This window comes from Aquarana catesbeiana, linkage group LG01 (genome assembly GCF_042186555.1).
Source record: "Aquarana catesbeiana isolate 2022-GZ linkage group LG01, ASM4218655v1, whole genome shotgun sequence".
NCBI classification, from domain to species: domain Eukaryota; kingdom Metazoa; phylum Chordata; class Amphibia; order Anura; family Ranidae; genus Aquarana; species Aquarana catesbeiana.
This window is the reverse complement of record NC_133324.1, coordinates 285,396,301-285,412,827: the sequence shown is the minus strand read 5'-3', so window position 1 is coordinate 285,412,827 and position 16,527 is coordinate 285,396,301. Positions and strand designations below refer to the sequence as shown.

General features: G+C 46.4%; 1 protein-coding gene across 4 annotated transcripts in view; it reads right to left on the bottom strand.

Annotated features, from left to right (window-relative positions):
- CABIN1 (calcineurin binding protein 1) overlaps positions 1 to 16,527 on the bottom strand; it is a 372,633-nt gene that overhangs the window by 25,788 nt on the left and 330,318 nt on the right. The window lies entirely within an intron of this gene.

Below are 16,527 nucleotides of genomic sequence, written 5' to 3'. Positions count from 1 at the left end.
TAAAAGGCTCTGCTAATTGTTACCCACAGGCTGCCCACACTCTCTTAAAGGGAATCTTTAATCTTCTTAAATATATACACAGATGTGATCAGCCTAATGTAGAAAGCCTTCCCAATGTGTGTTAATAACTGAAAAAGCTTTCATGTATGTTTTTTCATGATATTCTGTATGTACATGGGGCTGTCATATTTGTTTATTACATATACAGACTTTGCTTCATTAACAACTTACCGTTTTACTGATGGTCTCTTTCTATGCACATGTACAGCTAATCATTCATTTTAGACAGTTTGTTAAATATGCAAGCAAGATCTGACTGCATGTTAGGGTAGCTCAATAATGCATGTTTATGCCTATAGAGAAATATTGTTATTTATTTCTGGACAAAGCAATAACCTTTCCCCAAGAATACTCAATATGACTGTAAAAAATAAATACTGCGCTTACACTAATTTACATAAGCTGCGACTAAAAAGTAGTAAACCATAAATCTAATAAGAATCAAAAAGTCGCGCTAAAAACTGAGAGTGGCAACAAACAAGTGCCTAAAAAGCCTCATAAAAATATGAGGATAGGTAGTGGTCACTGAGCTAATTTTTAAATACTAGTCAGTGTATAAATGCACCATAAAAATAAAAAAAAAAATTAATTTGGTTGGTGGGACACAGATAATGCTTCCTATGTCCGTGAGGAATACTCAATAATGCGTGACTATATAAACAACAAGTGAATATCTCAAAATACCAAAGAAAAATATAATAATGTGACAAGTCTATAACTGTAGAAGCTATAACAAAGCATAAATTAAATAAACAGTGTAGAGATAAACAAAATTAAACCCAAAAAATGTCCATGGCTATACAAAAACGATAATGATTATAGTCCATCCATGTTATGTAACACGCATGCAAAAACACAATGATGAGTGTCCCCAAGTGCTGAGTGAATACTGGGACAAAAACTTGCTGTAGTGAAATAGGGTGCGTAGACAGACCTCCACCTCTCAAAAAACTGCTGCCTCTTACCAGAGAAAATTGGTCTCTTAGTTATAGGAGACCTGAAAGGGCGGATGGCTACAACCCCAGCCAGGGATCTGTACAACAACAGGCACTTAACATCCGAATCCAGGAACTCTCTCCACCACTCACATCAGCATGGATAGGATGTGTACAGTCCTTAGATGTGGTGGTTATATTCGTTTTTTTTTTTTTTTCAGGCAAGAATGTTTTCAGCACGTACAGGTACCTGATGATCTTGTCAGAAATGCAATGTTTTTGTCACTAACTGCAAGCTGCAGGGCAGAAGCTGTTAACAGTCTGTGTGTCCTCTCCTAGCTCTGTTTATTACATATACAGACTTTGCTTCATTAAAAACTTACCTTTTTACTGATGGTCTCTTTCTATGCACATGTACAGCTAATCATTCATTTTAGACAGTTTGTTAAATATGCAAGCAAGATCTGACTGCATGTTAGGGTAGCTCAATAATGTATGTTTATGCCTATAGAGAAATATTGTTATTTATTTCTGGACAAAGCAATAACCTTTCCCCAAGAATACTCAATATGACTGACCACCCTTTTCCTGAGATCAGTCTATCAAGTTGCTTTCTTCCATAGACGGCTCATAGCTTTAGCAGTGGACTTGGCTTGGCTTATCAATTATCTCAGCAGCTGTATAGCAGGGATTTTTACTTTTATTGGAGAAAGCATCCACAAATCCATATATGCAAAAGAATTATGAATCTCTGCTACAGCAAATACAGTATGTTAAAGTCACCAAAAGAAAAAAATATTAAAATCAATGTTAAACTATAAAATAAGAACTCAAAATGTAAACTCAATGAAAATGTACAATTTAGCACAGAATTTTTGCCAGATATCCAACCAATTGGTCAGGTGGGAATATCTTCACACAACAACATCAAAATGAGTGCTGGATAGGCTACTTCAGGGTCCTCCAAACGTTTTAAGCAAAGGGCCAGTTTATTATTCTTCAGACTTTAGAGAGGCCAGACTGTGGCCTGTAGGAGTAGAAAATGTCCTGGCTTCGGTAACAGTGCCCCATCATTGGCGTTGGTGGGAGGAACAGTGCCCCATCGTTGGCGTCGGTGGGAGGAACAGTGCCCCATCGTTGGCGTCGGTGGGAGGAACAGTGCCCCATCCTTGGCGACGGGGGGAGGAACAGTGCCCCATCCTTGGCGACGGGGGGAGGAACAGTACCCCATCCTTGGCGACGGGGGGAGGAACAGTGCCCCATCCTTGGCGTCGGTGGGAGGAACAGTGCCCCATCCTTGGCGTCGGTGGGAGGAACAGCGCCCCATCCTTGGCGTCGGTGGGAGGAACAGCGCCCCATCCTTGGCGTCGGTGGGAGGAACAGCGCCCCATCGTTGGCGTCGGTGGGAGGAACAGCGCCCCATCGTTGGCGTCGGTGGGAGGAACAGCGCCCCATCGTTGGCGTCGGTGGGAGGAACAGCGCCCCATCGTTGGCGTCGGTGGGAGGAACAGCGCCCCATCGTTGGCGTCGGTGGGAGGAACAGCGCCCCATCGTTGGCGTCGGTGGGAGGAACAGCGCCCCATCGTTGGCGTCGGTGGGAGGAACAGCGCCCCATCGTTGGCGTCGGTGGGAGGAACAGCGCCCCATCGTTGGCGTCAGTGGGAGGAACAGCGCCCCATCGTTGGCGTCGGTGGGAGGAACAGCGCCCCATCGTTGGCGTCGGTGGGAGGAACAGCGCCCCATCGTTGGCGTCGGTGGGAGGAACAGCGCCCCATCGTTGGCGTCGGTGGGAGGAACAGCGCCCCATCGTTGGCGTCGGTGGGAGGAACAGCGCCCCATCGTTGGCGTCGGTGGGAGGAACAGCGCCCCATCGTTGGCGTCGGTGGGAGGAACAGCGCCCCATCGTTGGCGTCGGTGGGAGGAACAGCGCCCCATCCTTGGCGTCGGTGGGAGGAACAGCGCCCCATCCTTGGCGTCGGTGGGAGGAACAGCGCCCCATCGTTGGCGTCGGTGGGAGGAACAGCGCCCCATCCTTGGCGTCGGTGGGAGGAACAGCGCCCCATCCTTGGCGTCGGTGGGAGGAACAGTGCCCCATCGTTGGCAGCGGTGGTAGGAATAGTGCCCCATTGTTGGCGTCAGTGGGAGAAAAATAGTACCCCATCGTTGGCGTCGGTGGGAGGAATAGTACCCCGTCGTTGGCGTCAGTGGGAGTCTTTCAGAATGCGGCTAAGCAGCCGTTATCAAGTGTTCAGGAGGCAAGCCTCGTGAATGACTGTTTTTTTTTTTTGTGCTAAATGGCAGTTTACAATGGAACTAAGGTGCTGCATTTGTGAGCCAAGCATTTGGCTCACAGTTGCGGAGCAGAGTTGATTGTCAACTCAACATGCAGCGTTGAATTTGTTGCAAAATGTGAACTACCCCCTCCAGCTGTATGGTAGGCTTTAGATGTGTGATCAGGGGGGCAGCAAGACTGTTTCGCAACCACCTATTTTTTCTATCCCCAGCCTCCCATGTGAAAGAGGCCCCAATGTACTTAAAACAGGTGTATATGTACAGAGTTAAAAAAATGGGGGAAAAGACGATGGAATAACTTGAAATATCAATTTAAAAAAACACACCGCCACAAAACAAGAGCTGATTACGGGGATAACTGCACTGTGTTGTATCTACGTTGAAAATCACACAAGATCCCCGGGGAATTCTATCTCTCCAAGGATCACCTTTGTCTTGTAAATATAGTAAAGATGTGTTCCAGCAACATATGACTACATTGAGAAGGCTAGAACCAACCATAATACACTCAAAAGAACTCAAAGTGAATGTAAACCCTTACATATACCCAGTGAAGTGACTGGCTCCGGGTGATGCACAGACATAAAACAAATCCTCCCACGTAAGTTGTACCTGTCTCTCTCCAGCCATCTTTTTTCTAAATCCATTGAAAGTGCTGAATTTATAGAGCTTGTCTGAGATTTTTTTTTTAAAAAAAAGGGGCGAAGAGCTGAACTTACACTCTGCAGAGCTCAGTGAGGAGAGCTCTGAGAGCTGATTGGAGGGAAGGGACACACTCTCCTCCGCACAGCACACAGGAACAGAGCTGAGGATGTCAATCAGGGGGAGGTCCTTCCCCGTCACTATTTTACTCTTGGTGTCAGGAAAACTTGTCAGAAACGATGCATGCTGATAGCAGCAGACAGAAATGACACTATAGAGCAGGGGTCTCCAAACTTTTATTGTCCTATAATAATATATATATAGGAAGGCCAGACTGTGGCCAGCAGGGGCAGAAAATGTCATGGGTCCAGCATTAGTGAAAATAAATATGTCCTCAGGGTAGGTGGTCAATAGGAGGAGTAGTGCCCCTATTAGTAGGAGGAATAATATCCCATCATTGGTATCAATGGAAGATATAGTTCCCCCATTGTTGGGGTCAGTGGGAGGAATAGTGCCCCAAGGGCCGGACAAAGGCTAGCAAAGGATCACACCTCGCTCTCATGCCGCAGTTTAAAGACCCCTGCTATAGAGAGATACGCTTTGTTCATATTTCATGTCTGAGGTTTACAACCACTTGGGTTTCTGTCTGGCCCCAAAAAATATTTGATTTCAAATACATTTTTATTCATTAGAAATTGGAATCTGAATAGAAGAATTGCCGTCGGTCATAACATCATGATTCCGCAGAATGCAGCCACTACTGTAGGCATAGAGTGAGAAACTACAAATGATGCTGGAACGTGAAAATGATATGGAGGTGCCTGTAAAACCAAAAACCACAAACCTTGCATGCATATGAATCCAAGGTTTGAATGCACACAATATAAATAAAGCCGTATGAAACAGATTGCGTCAAACAGCTGCATAGTTTCCACCACATTCAGTTTTCTATCTGCCTGTAACCCTCTGGGCATTTAGAAACATTCAACTTTATTTAGTCACACGCACTGCCTTGCACAAGTATTCAGAGCCTTCCCCAGTTCTTTCTTTAGTCAAACTCAAAATTATTTCTAAGGGCTCATGAACACGGCCATAAAGTATCATTTTATTTAGGGTCTTGCTGGAAGTAAGTTCCTACAGAATCTTCTCTGTACACTGTGCGCATGTAATGTTTGTGATGTCACCGCCCTGCCTCTCCATCTCATCCAATCAGAGAGCGCCTTGCATTCATTCAGAAAATGCAATGCATTCTGTGAATGGCACCTGTGCTGAGTGCCTGACCTCCTGTATTCACAATGCAGCAGGCCAGTCAGTATTTTGGGGCAAGTCTATAGTAGTTTTTTACAGCCCCTTTTTCTAGGTGGATTTGCTTCAGGTTTTTCAAATTATCTGGATGATGCAAACAGGATTTCTTAAAGTAGAAACTTTTTTTCTTCATTTTGGATAAAGTAAGAGAGGGTTCTAACCCCTGTAAGATTTTTTATTTGCTTTTGCCATCGGTGTTCCATTGTGGAGATTTCCCATCACTTCCTGTCCCATAGACAAACAGAAAGTGAGAGGAAATCCCTACAAACTAAAGTAATTCCTTGGGGACCCCAGGTCACCAGAACTAGCATCCTCATTGGAAGATTAACCCCATTACATTTCTGGGGATAACCCAAAATTTGGGATGTTCTTTTACTTTCACTTTTAATTATAATGGTAAACTGGACAAATAGGGAGGGTTGTGTCTCTTTAATAGGGGCGCAATAAAAACCCAACAGGTATTCCAAACCCCTCTGCACTCTATCGAAAACTAGAAAAAAGGTTTTGCCTTTAGTTACATTTTAATATCAACTAAACTTGCGGTGTTTAGGAGATATTTAAACGGGATGAAGCCGGTGACGTCACCAGCACATGCGCTATGAAGAGGTGACATACTCATGCCGTCCCTTCAGAGCTCTATGCCATAGGCAGGACTCCCATGCACACCGGGTGACGATGTAAGCGGTTACAGTGGTGCATACTAGCAAATTATGGCTTAAACCACCCAGTGCCCATGTTTTTTTTTTTTTAATAAGAAAGTTTACTACTGCTTTAAGGAGATTCACCCTTTCTATTTATCCTGTTTACCATTATCACTGAAAGTGAAAGAAAATCCTAAATTTTGGGCTGTCCCCAGAAAAGTAACAGAAGTGAAATTGAGACACTAGTTATGGTGTTCCCTAGAGAATTAAGTTAATTTGCAGAGATTTTCTCTCACTTCCTGTTTGGCTATAGGACAGGGAGTGAAGGGAAAACTCTGCAATGGGACACAGATGGAAAAAAAAAAAATCTGACAAGGATTAAATACCCTCCCTTACTCTATTCAAAATTAAAAAAAAAAAAGTTTTGCCCACTACTTTTAACATAAGAAAACTAGTCAAGAGAACATCTGCAAGATACCATTTGCTGGCAAATGCAAGTAAAAATTGTTTTTTCAGAACATTTTTGCCGTTGCAACTTCCCAGAATGCACTGCTGACACCAAATTGGATCTAATAACAGTCTTTACACAGATGTGATAGCTATAGTTGGCTAGTTAAAGTGGAACTTCACTCTCTCAATCAACATCCACTCATTTTGATCCTCATGCTGCTGGCATTAATAGGAAAGTATATCATATTTACTGGTTTTAAACTTTTTTTTATACATTTTTTATACATTTCTTCAGTTACTTCCGGGTTTCCATGCCTAGGAAAATGATGTTATACATCCCAGGAGTCTTCAGGAGGGGAGGAGGGGTTTTCTCATCTAAGCACACCCTCCTGCCTGCATGCCTAAGCTATGGGAGGCTGAATTCCAGAAAGTAAATGCTACATGAACCATCAGCCCTTATTCAACCACAGCCAGAAATTGTAGGCAGGTGAATTTCAAAGTGATTTCTCAACAAAATAAAGCATGGAGACATTGATGGATGGGAAGAGTTTGCTTTGAATAACAAAAATGAATTAAATAGCGTTTTTGGTCACATACAGTGTAGTTCCACTTTAAATGTGTGAGTAATATATTTCACACATGAGACTTCTCTGTATTTTTTTTTTTCTTTATAATAAAAACGGAAATGTATGATGTAACAATTCCCTCTTGCTAGATAAAACCACAAACACACACACAAAAGAAGATGCATTGTTGCAGTTTTGTGCCTAAATGTGATCTTGACTGAGCAGTATCTGAGTTACTAAAGTGAACCTGTAAGAACAGGAACATGGAACTGCCTTTGCTAGGTTGGTTTTTAAACAAACATAAGCTTTAGGACTGTCATCCAGGCATCATCATTTAGCAAGTCCCTGATCAGAAAAAGCATGCAGCCAGCAAAGTCTGAACTTTCCTTACTACATGTTTGCACCAGGTCAGGGTCTTTCTTGGTCAGCCTTTCTCAACCTCTTTAACACTGAGGAACTCAACCTCCTTAACACTGAAATAACTTTCCTGTCTCAGGGAATCCCTGCTAATAATTTCTACATCTGCAGCTCATGGTACATCAGGTAGATGGTCAGTGGGAAGAATAACTCCTTCCCACTGGCCATACGCATGTATGCGGTCTCTCGGTGGGCCTTAACACAGAGGTGCTGCATATATGCGTAGCTAAAGATAAACAGAGCTGTGCCGAGAGCGCGCACCCTGCGCACTCCCGACTCAGCTAATAGAAAGCTCCCGATCTTTAGTTGCAATCGGAAGCTTTCCGATCATGTGACCGGCCGTTCAGCCGGATTCTGTCGAAGAGTCATGGAAAAAAAAAAAAATCTGACAAGGATTAAATACCCTCCCTTACTCTATTCAAAATTAAAAAAAAAAAAAAAGTTTTGCCCACTACTTTTAACATAAGAAAACTAGTCAAGAGAACATCTGCAAGATACCATTCGCTGGCAAATGCAAGTAAAAATTGTTTTTTCAGAACATTTTTGCCGTTGCAACTTCCCAGAGTGCACTGCTGACACCAAAATTCCCTGATTGTTGGTGTCAGTAGGAAGAATAGTGCCTCTATCAGTGGCAAGAATAATGTCCCAAAGGACAGATAAGCACAAGTAAAGGGCCGCATCCAGCCCACGGGTTGCAGCTTGGAGAGCACTGCTCGAGAGGAACCCTGGTTGAGAAAGACTGCTCTAGGTAGTAAAATCAGAATCAAGATGACCAATCTACAACTCAAACTTTTAAAAACAAACTCAGCAATTACTATTTTCACAGGTTTTCAAAAAGTTTTCCCCAAAACAATGTAGGTATGTCTATTAGTTCCGAGTTACTCACTCCCACACCTCCTGCTACATTCTCTATCATACAAAGAGACTAAACAGGTAGAGTGAACCCTGCCATGATGCCAGTCACTTTTGGTGGTCAGTTTGTTCTGCAATAGATAGAGGTCAGCTATGTTTGACCATTACTGTTATAAAAGGATACAGCAGGAGGTGTTGGGATACACAAAGGGGTATGGAAACTCTCAACTCCCAAACAGTAATATAGTCAGGAATTCTCTCCAGGGGATCTTGCTGTTGAAGTACCCAAAAACCTACAAGAACCCTGGGGCTGACTTAGCCGACGTAACTGTACTATTACTAGAATATCAATCTGGATGTATTGATGCTTTAAACGTTGTTTCCACAGATCCCAACTTCTTATATCAGTCTAATTTCCTATGACCTATTGCACACTTGGCGTATTTACAAAACCTCAAGCAAAGGAATAATACAAGTAGGTCACAGAAACTGATCACATTTCTGCTTTTCGATTCTGTCGAGCTACTAAAAAATAGGAGAATGTGTCTGATTGACTGCTTTTTCAATAATCTACTGGCAAGGCTTATTGCATTGTAGCAATAAAAGAGACTCATTGACTGAGTAATAGACAAAGGTATTGATGGCGGTTTTTTTTTTTAAATATTTTTTTTTTTAAATATGGCATTTAACAGTGCTTAGAGCAATGTCTTTTCCTGCTAATTACCTCCCATACACTAAAGAAGCATCATTATAAAGGTGCTATGTTAGGGTACCTCCTCTGGGATAGTAATAGCTTAACCCATAGAGATCTCAATACTAAGGCAACGTGCTTAGCAATAACATGACTGTCTATAGGAGACAATAATTTACTTTAAAATAATTTTATACTAGCAAAAGCGTTCCCATTGGCGCACACAACCATCAATCAACAATCTAGAAAAGAGAAAAGCAGAAAAAGGATACGCCTCTCTCTGTGAGATCAGGCACTGATGTGGACAAGAAGGCCTGGCTCGCAGCCTCCACCCTAATTAACCACAGAGGTGTTCTATTGGGTTGAGGTCAGGACTTTGAGCACTGGTGTGCAGTCATGTTGGAACAGGAAGAGGCCACCCTCAAATTGTTCCAACAAAGTTGGGAGCATGAAATTGTCCAAAATATCTTGGTATGCTAACTCCTTAAGAGTTCCCTTCACTGGAACTAAGGGGCCAAGCCCAACCCCTGAAAAACAACCTCACACCAAAATCTCCTCTCCGCCAAATGATTTGGACCAGTGCACAAAGCAAGGTCCAGAAATGGATGAGCGAGTTTGGGGTGCAGGAACGTGACTGGCCTGCACAGAGTTCTGACCTCAACCCGGATGAATTAGAGAGGAAACTGCAAGCCAGGCCTTCTCGCCCAACATCAGTGTCTGACCTCACAAATGCACGTCTGGAAGAAGCCAATAAAGAGAGCTTCTGTAGCTCATCACTCCAATCAAATCCGAATATCACTCCATCTTCCCCTTATGCAGTGCAAACTCACCAGACAGAATGCAATATCACGGTAAATACAACCCAGTAAACACAGCAGGGAGTATACGGAATACCAGCAGCACTGTCTCCACTATCCACTTGTTCCAAGGATCTCAAAGGGTAAGTATTTAGGGGACACTCAGCCACTCTCACCACATCATAATACCAAAGTAAACAAGGTATCATAATGTATTGTTTATTAAAATGTCCAGCTTAAAATAATATATGCCATTTGTACTACAATTTGGAGGCAGTGCTGCTGGTTTTCCTTGTCAAAAGAAGTTTATTGAGTATACAATGTTATAAAGATACATAAAGTAAGTTTACAAGGATCTATAAAGTAAGCTCATTGTTTTACAGTAGGGTTTATATAGGTAAATATCATGAAATTTCAAATATTAAACATTGGGTTCACGTAAACCTAAATTAAAGATATATATCATTTCCTTAGTTACTTTTGTAGGTATTTAAATGATTTATACCTACTATACATATTGTTTACAAGTAGAGTGTATATAGGTCAAATAAATTCTGATAATGAGCTTTAATCGTAAGGTGGAGAAAAGGAAAGAGAAAGAAGAAAAAGGGTTGAAAGGTAGAGGTATGGTCCACAAGGTTGTCCCGCTCGTCAGTTTATTATTCTTTTTAGTTCTCTTTGAAGCCTTAGAATGGGTGTCTCTGTAAGTCATTTAATCTGTTACCATGGCAACAGGACAGAGTCATTGAAGTTTGACAGGAACTGTTGTTTTATCCAAGGATGCCAAAGTTTTTCAAATTTTGGAATTTGATTTTGATCGATGGCTACCATCTTAGCATGGGACATTGTATTATTCATTCTGTGAATTGTTTCTGCTAGTACCAATGTAGGAGATTTCCATGCCTTGGCCACTGTTTGTTTTGCAGCCGTTATTAGTTGGATCATAAGTTTGAATTGAGAGAGTGTTAACCATTCCGGTTTTAGATTAAGTAAAGTTAAATATGGATCTGGTTGTATTATTTTTTTAAATATTTTAGATGCAATCACGAAGACTTCCTTCCAGAAGGTTTGGATTACTGGGCACGTCCACCATATGTGTAAATATGTGCCTATTTCTGGGCATCCTCGAAAACAAAGAGTTGAGGTATAAGGTGAATATTTTGCCACCCTAGCGGGTACAAGGTACCAGCGAGTTAGGACTTTATAATTTGTCTCCAGTGCTAAGATGTTGGGTGAAGATGACTTAGATGTGAGCCATATGTTAGACCAGTCCGTGTCTTCTAAAGTTCGTCCCAGGTCCTCCTCCCACCTCTGAACGTAAGCTGGTTTTCCATTTACTCCCTACTGCGTTTATTGGGTTGTATTTGGCGTGATATTGCATTCCGTCTGGTGAGTTTGCATTGCTTGTGGGGAAGATGGAGCGATGCACAGATTTTTTATGTTTGCCACATCACGGGTGTTCCTTCCCTATTATCTTCAACTATTATTTTGATATTATTTTAATGATATACTACATCATGAGTTTGTTCTTTAGATTTCTTACTGTATGGTGGTGAGAGAGACGCAAACACTCATCATTAACAGCGGGCTCCTTCTGAAGATCAACACAGGCACCTTCAGTGTAATCGATAAGCAAGCTACTTTCTTCTGTTTAGGGAGTGCCCATTTCTCCCATACTTCTACATATGAAGGACGATTGCACTTGTCACTTTATGGACTAATTTATGGTCACACATATCTGTGGTTGACTTTTATGGTTATCATCACCCTAAGAAGGACTTTTGCACTTTAATTGCTGTTCACCAGCAATTGTATTGTGTGTTGTTTATTAGCGCTGCAATTTTTGTATTTTATAGCTATGGTGGTGGGATCAGGTGGATTGAGTGGCAAGTGTATTGGTGACAATCAGGCTGGGGAAGGGGGTCCGATGTTGGGGATGGGTCGGTGTGCAAGCAGTGGGGAAAAGTAGTGAGGGCAGAAGTGGGTGTGCGCGCATGAGGGAACGGTGGTGGGGGGCAGGGGTGGGCTGGAGGAAGAGCGGCGGGGGGCAGGGGTGGGCTGGAGGAAGAGCGGTGGGGGGCAGGGGTGGGCTAGGGGAAGAGCGGTGGGGGACAGGGGTGGGCTAGGGGAAGAGCGGTGGGGGGCAGAGCGGTGGGGGGCAGGGGTGGGCTAGGGTAAGAGCGGTGGGGGGCAGGGGTGGGCTGGGGGAAGAGCGGTGGGGGGCAGGGGTGGGCTGGGGGAAGAGCGGTGGGGGGCAGGGGTGGGCTGGGGGAAGAGCGGTGAGGGCAGGGGTGGGCTGGGGGAAGAGCGGTGAGGGCAGGGGTGGGCTAGGAGAAGAGCGGTGGAGGGCAGGGGTGGGCTGGGGAAGAGCAGTGAGGGCAGGGGTGGGCAAGGGGAAGAGCGGTGAGGGCAGAGGTGGGCGAGCGGAAGAAAGGTGAGAGTAGGGGTGGGCGAGCGGAAGAAAGGTGAGGGCAGGGGTGGGCGAGGGGAAAGAGCGGTGAGGGCAGGGGTGGGCGAGGGGAAAGAGCGGTGAGGCAGGCAATGGGAGAGGGGAAAGAGCGGTGAGGGCAACGAGTGGGCGAGGTGAAGAGCGGTGAGGGCAAGGGTGGGCAAGTGTAAGAGTGGTGAGGGCAGGGGTGAGTGGATGTGCAGGTAGTGGGGAAAAGTGGTGAGGGCAGAAGTGGGTGTGTGGGCTGAGGGAAGAGTGGTGGGGGGCAGGCTGGAGGAAGAGCGGTGGGGGGTAGGGGTGGGCTGGGGGAAGAGCTGTGGGGGGCAGGGGTAGGCTGGGGGAAGAGCGGTGGGGGGCAGGGGTGGGCTGGGGGAAGAGCGGTGGGGGGCAGGGGTGGGCTGGGGGAAGAGCGGTGGGGGGCAGGGGTGGGCTGGGGGAAGAGCGGTGGGGGGCAGGGGTAGGCGAGGGGAAGAGCAGTGAGGGCAGGGGTGGGCGAGGGGAAGAGCAGTGAGGGCAGGGGTGGACGAGCGGAAGAAAGGTGAGGGTAGGGTTGGGCGAGGGGAAGAAAGGTGAGGGTAGGGGTGGGCGAGGGGAAGAAAAGTGAGAGCAGGGGTGGGCGAGGGGAAGAGCGGTGAGGGTGGGCAATGGGAGAGGAGAAGAGCAGTGAGGGCAGGCGGTGGGCGAGGGGAAGAGCGATGAGGGCAAGTGGTGGGCGAGGGGAAGAGCGGTGAGGGCAAGGGTGGGCAAGGGCAGGGGTGGGCAAGGGGAAGTGCGGTGAGGGCAGAGGTGGGCGAGAGGAAGCACGGTGAGGGCAGGGGTGGGCGAGAGGAAGAGTGGTGAGGGCGGGCAGTGGGCGAGGGGAAGATCAGTGAGGGCACGCGGTGGGCGAGGGGAAGAGCGGTGAGGGCAGGCGGTGGGCGAGGGGAAGAGCGGTGAGGGCAGGCGGTGGGCGAGGAGAAGAACAGTGAGGGCAGCAGGTGGGCGAGGAGAAGAACAGTGAGGGCAGCAGGTGGGCGAGGGGAAGAGCGGTCAGGGCAGCAGGTGGGCGAGTGGAAAAACGATGAGGGCAGGCAATGGGAGAGGGGAAAGAGCGGTGAGGGCAACAAGTGGGCGAGGTGAAGAGCGGTGAGGGCAAGAGTGGTGAGGGCAGGGGTGAGTGGATGGTTGGGGATGGGTGGGTGTGCAGGTAGTGGGGAAAAGTGGTGAGGGCAGAAGTGGGTGTGTGGGTGGGGGGCAGGGGTGGGCTGGGGGAAGAGCGGTGGGGGGCAGGGGTGGGCTGGGGGAAGAGCGGTGAGGGCAGGGGTAGGCGAGGGGAAGAGCAGTGAGGGTGGGGATGGGTGAGGGGAAGAAAAGTGAGGGCAGGGGTGGGCGAGCGGAAGAAGGGCAGGGGTGGGCAAGGGGAAGAAAGGTGAGGGCAGGGGTGGGCGAGGGGAAGAGCGGTGAGGGCAGGCAATGGGAGAGGGGAAAAGCGGTAAGGGCAGGCAGTTGACGAGGGGAAGAGCGATGAGGGCAGGCGGTGGGCGAGGGGAAGAGCGATGAGGGCAGGCGGTGGGCGAGGGGAAGAGCGATGAGGGCAGGCGGTGGGCGAGGTGAAGAGCGGTGAGGGCAAGGGTGGGCAAGGGGAAGTGCAGTGAGGGCAGGGGTGGGCGAGAGGAAGCACGGTGAGGGCAGGGGTGGGCGAGGGGAAGAGCGGTGAGGGCGGGCAGTGGGCGAGGGGAAGAGCGGTGAGGGCGGGCAGTGGGCGAGGGGAAGAGCGGTGAGGTCACGCGGTGGGCGAGGGGAAGAGCGGTGAGGTCACGCGGTGGGCGAGGGGAAGAGCGGTGAGGTCACGCGGTGGGCGAGGGGAAGAGCGGTGAGGTCACGCGGTGGGCGAGGGGAAGAGCGGTGAGGTCACGCGGTGGGCGAGGGGAAGAGCGGTGAGGTCACGCGGTGGGCGAGGGGAAGAGCGGTGAGGGCAGTTGGTGGGCGAGGGGAAGAATGAAGAGGGCAGGCGGTGGGCGAGGAGAAGAGCGATGAGGGCAGGCGGTGGGCGAGGAGAAGAACAGTGAGGGCAGCGGGTGGGTGAGGGGAAGAGCGGTCAGGGCAGCAGGTGGGTGAGTGGAAAAACGATGAGGGCAGTGGGTGGGCGAGGGGAAGAGTGGTGAGGGCAGCGGGTGGGCGAGTGAAAGAACAGTGAGGGCAGTGGGTGGGCGAGGGAAAAAGAGTTGTGAGGGCAGTGGGTGGGCGAGGGGAAGAGTGGTGAGGGCAGTGGGTGAGTCACTATAAGCAGAGAGTTACTATCTGTCTATAGACTGCTGAGAAAAGATCAGGAATACAGAATACACCTTAATGACTGTGCGTTACTAGAGCTTGCATATGTACTGCCTGCTCTCATAGACATATACACTTAAAAACTATACAAATAAAAAAAAAAACATTCATAACATATACAGTACATTAGAACATTTGCAATTCCCTTTATCTTTAATAGATATAGGTGCAGAGGTGTCCATCTGTACCCTGGGTGCTAATACTGAGACTTCTGACTAATGAATATTCTTATATGATACCAGTAGCATCTGAAGTGATTGCATCAATTAGAAAGTCCAGTATTTATCCTTGTATTTCCCAAGTTGATTCAATTGCACTTGGGAACATTAAAGTCTAATATCTGCTAGTAAAAATGTCCCCAAAAAATCTCTTCTTGCAAGGATTTAATCAATCTTCACTGCAGAAGTTTACCTCCTGCTGTTTGACAGAAACTCACACCTGAATCCCAGTCACTTTCTGCTTCCTGATGGGGAGGGTCCGTCTACTATAATCACATAATCAGTCCTAGGAAGCTATCAGGGAACCCCACTGCACCTGTCACAATGCCAACCTCATTGCTCTGACTAACATCAGCCACCATTCCAACCTCTATATCCCCAACCTTGTAAGTTCAAGAACAGGCATATTACATACTATCATCAGTGTTCCTGATCACTGCCACACCAGTCATATAATGATGCTGTACTGCACTAGTGACAGTATGTTAAAAAAAACAAAACAATAAACAAAAACATATTTAATTTAATTTATTATTTTCCAAAAAAATTACATAAAAAAAACTCACCATGCTTCTTACGGTACTCATGTCCACGAGTGTCTCAGCTATCCGAGATTCTCCCTCCTGATTGGCTGAGACACAGTAGTGGCGCCATTGGTTGCCGCTGCTATCAATCAAAGTAAGCTAGCCAATCAGGGGAGAGAGGGGACGGGGACGGGTCGGACTCTGTGTCTGAATAGACATAAGAAGCTGTAACTCGGCTCGGGTGCCACCGTAGCAAGCTGCTTGCTGTGGGGGCAATCAACAGGAGGAAGGGGCCAGGCGCACTGAAGAGGGACCAGAGAAGAGAAGGATCCGGGCTGCTCTGTGCAAATCCACCACACAGAGCAGGTAAGTATAACATGTTTGTATAATCTTGTTTTTTTCCCTATAAAAATAACAAACACTTTAATACCCTGGACTGCTTACTTTCCAAAAAGGGGTAATTTTGGGGGCATTTGTACTGTCCTGGCCATTTTAGGGCCTTTAAATATTAGATAGGCTGTCAGGAATGATCAAGTTTCAAATTATATATATATATATATATATATATATATATATATATATATATATATATATATACATACACACACATACGCACCATAGTTTGTAGATGCTACAACTTTCACACAAACTAAATAATATACACAGATTTGGGTTATTTTACCCAAAAAAATGTAGCAGAATAAGTTTTGGTCTAAATATATGAAGAAAGATTATTTGCAAAATGTTATTAACAGAAACTAGAAAACATGTTCTTTTTTTTTTCAAAATTGCTGGTAATATTCTCTTATACAGTATTAGCAAAAAATAAAAAACGCAGTGGTGAATAAATACCACCAAAAGAGCTCTATCTGTCTAAAAAAAAAAAAAATTATAAAATTTTCTTTTGGGTACAGTGTTGCTTAACCAATTGTCATTCAAAGTGTGACAGTGCTGAAAGCTGAAAATTGGCCTGGGCAGGAAGGGGTTTAAAGTGTGAGGTATTAAAATGCTTAGAGTGTTCTTTAAAGCGGAGTTCCAGCCATTTTTGTGTTTATTAAAGGGGAGCTGCTGACCTTTAATAAACACACACTCACAGGTCCCATGGTCCAGCGATGTGGACGCCTGAACCCCCGGCTCTCTCTCGTCTCTCCCCGGCACCAGCATTGCAAGTGTTGGCACTCGGCTGTGACAGCTCGCGGCTTCACAGCCGGGTGCGCACTGCGAGTCTCGCTGTGCCTTCTCAATGGCCGGGCAATCTTCTGGGACCTGCGTCGTGACCCAGAAGATTGCAGGGAGGGAGGGGGAGAGGAGAACATCAACTGTCTTAAAACTAGGTACCTGCGCCCGTAAGGAGTGCTTAAAGCGGAACTTCCACTTT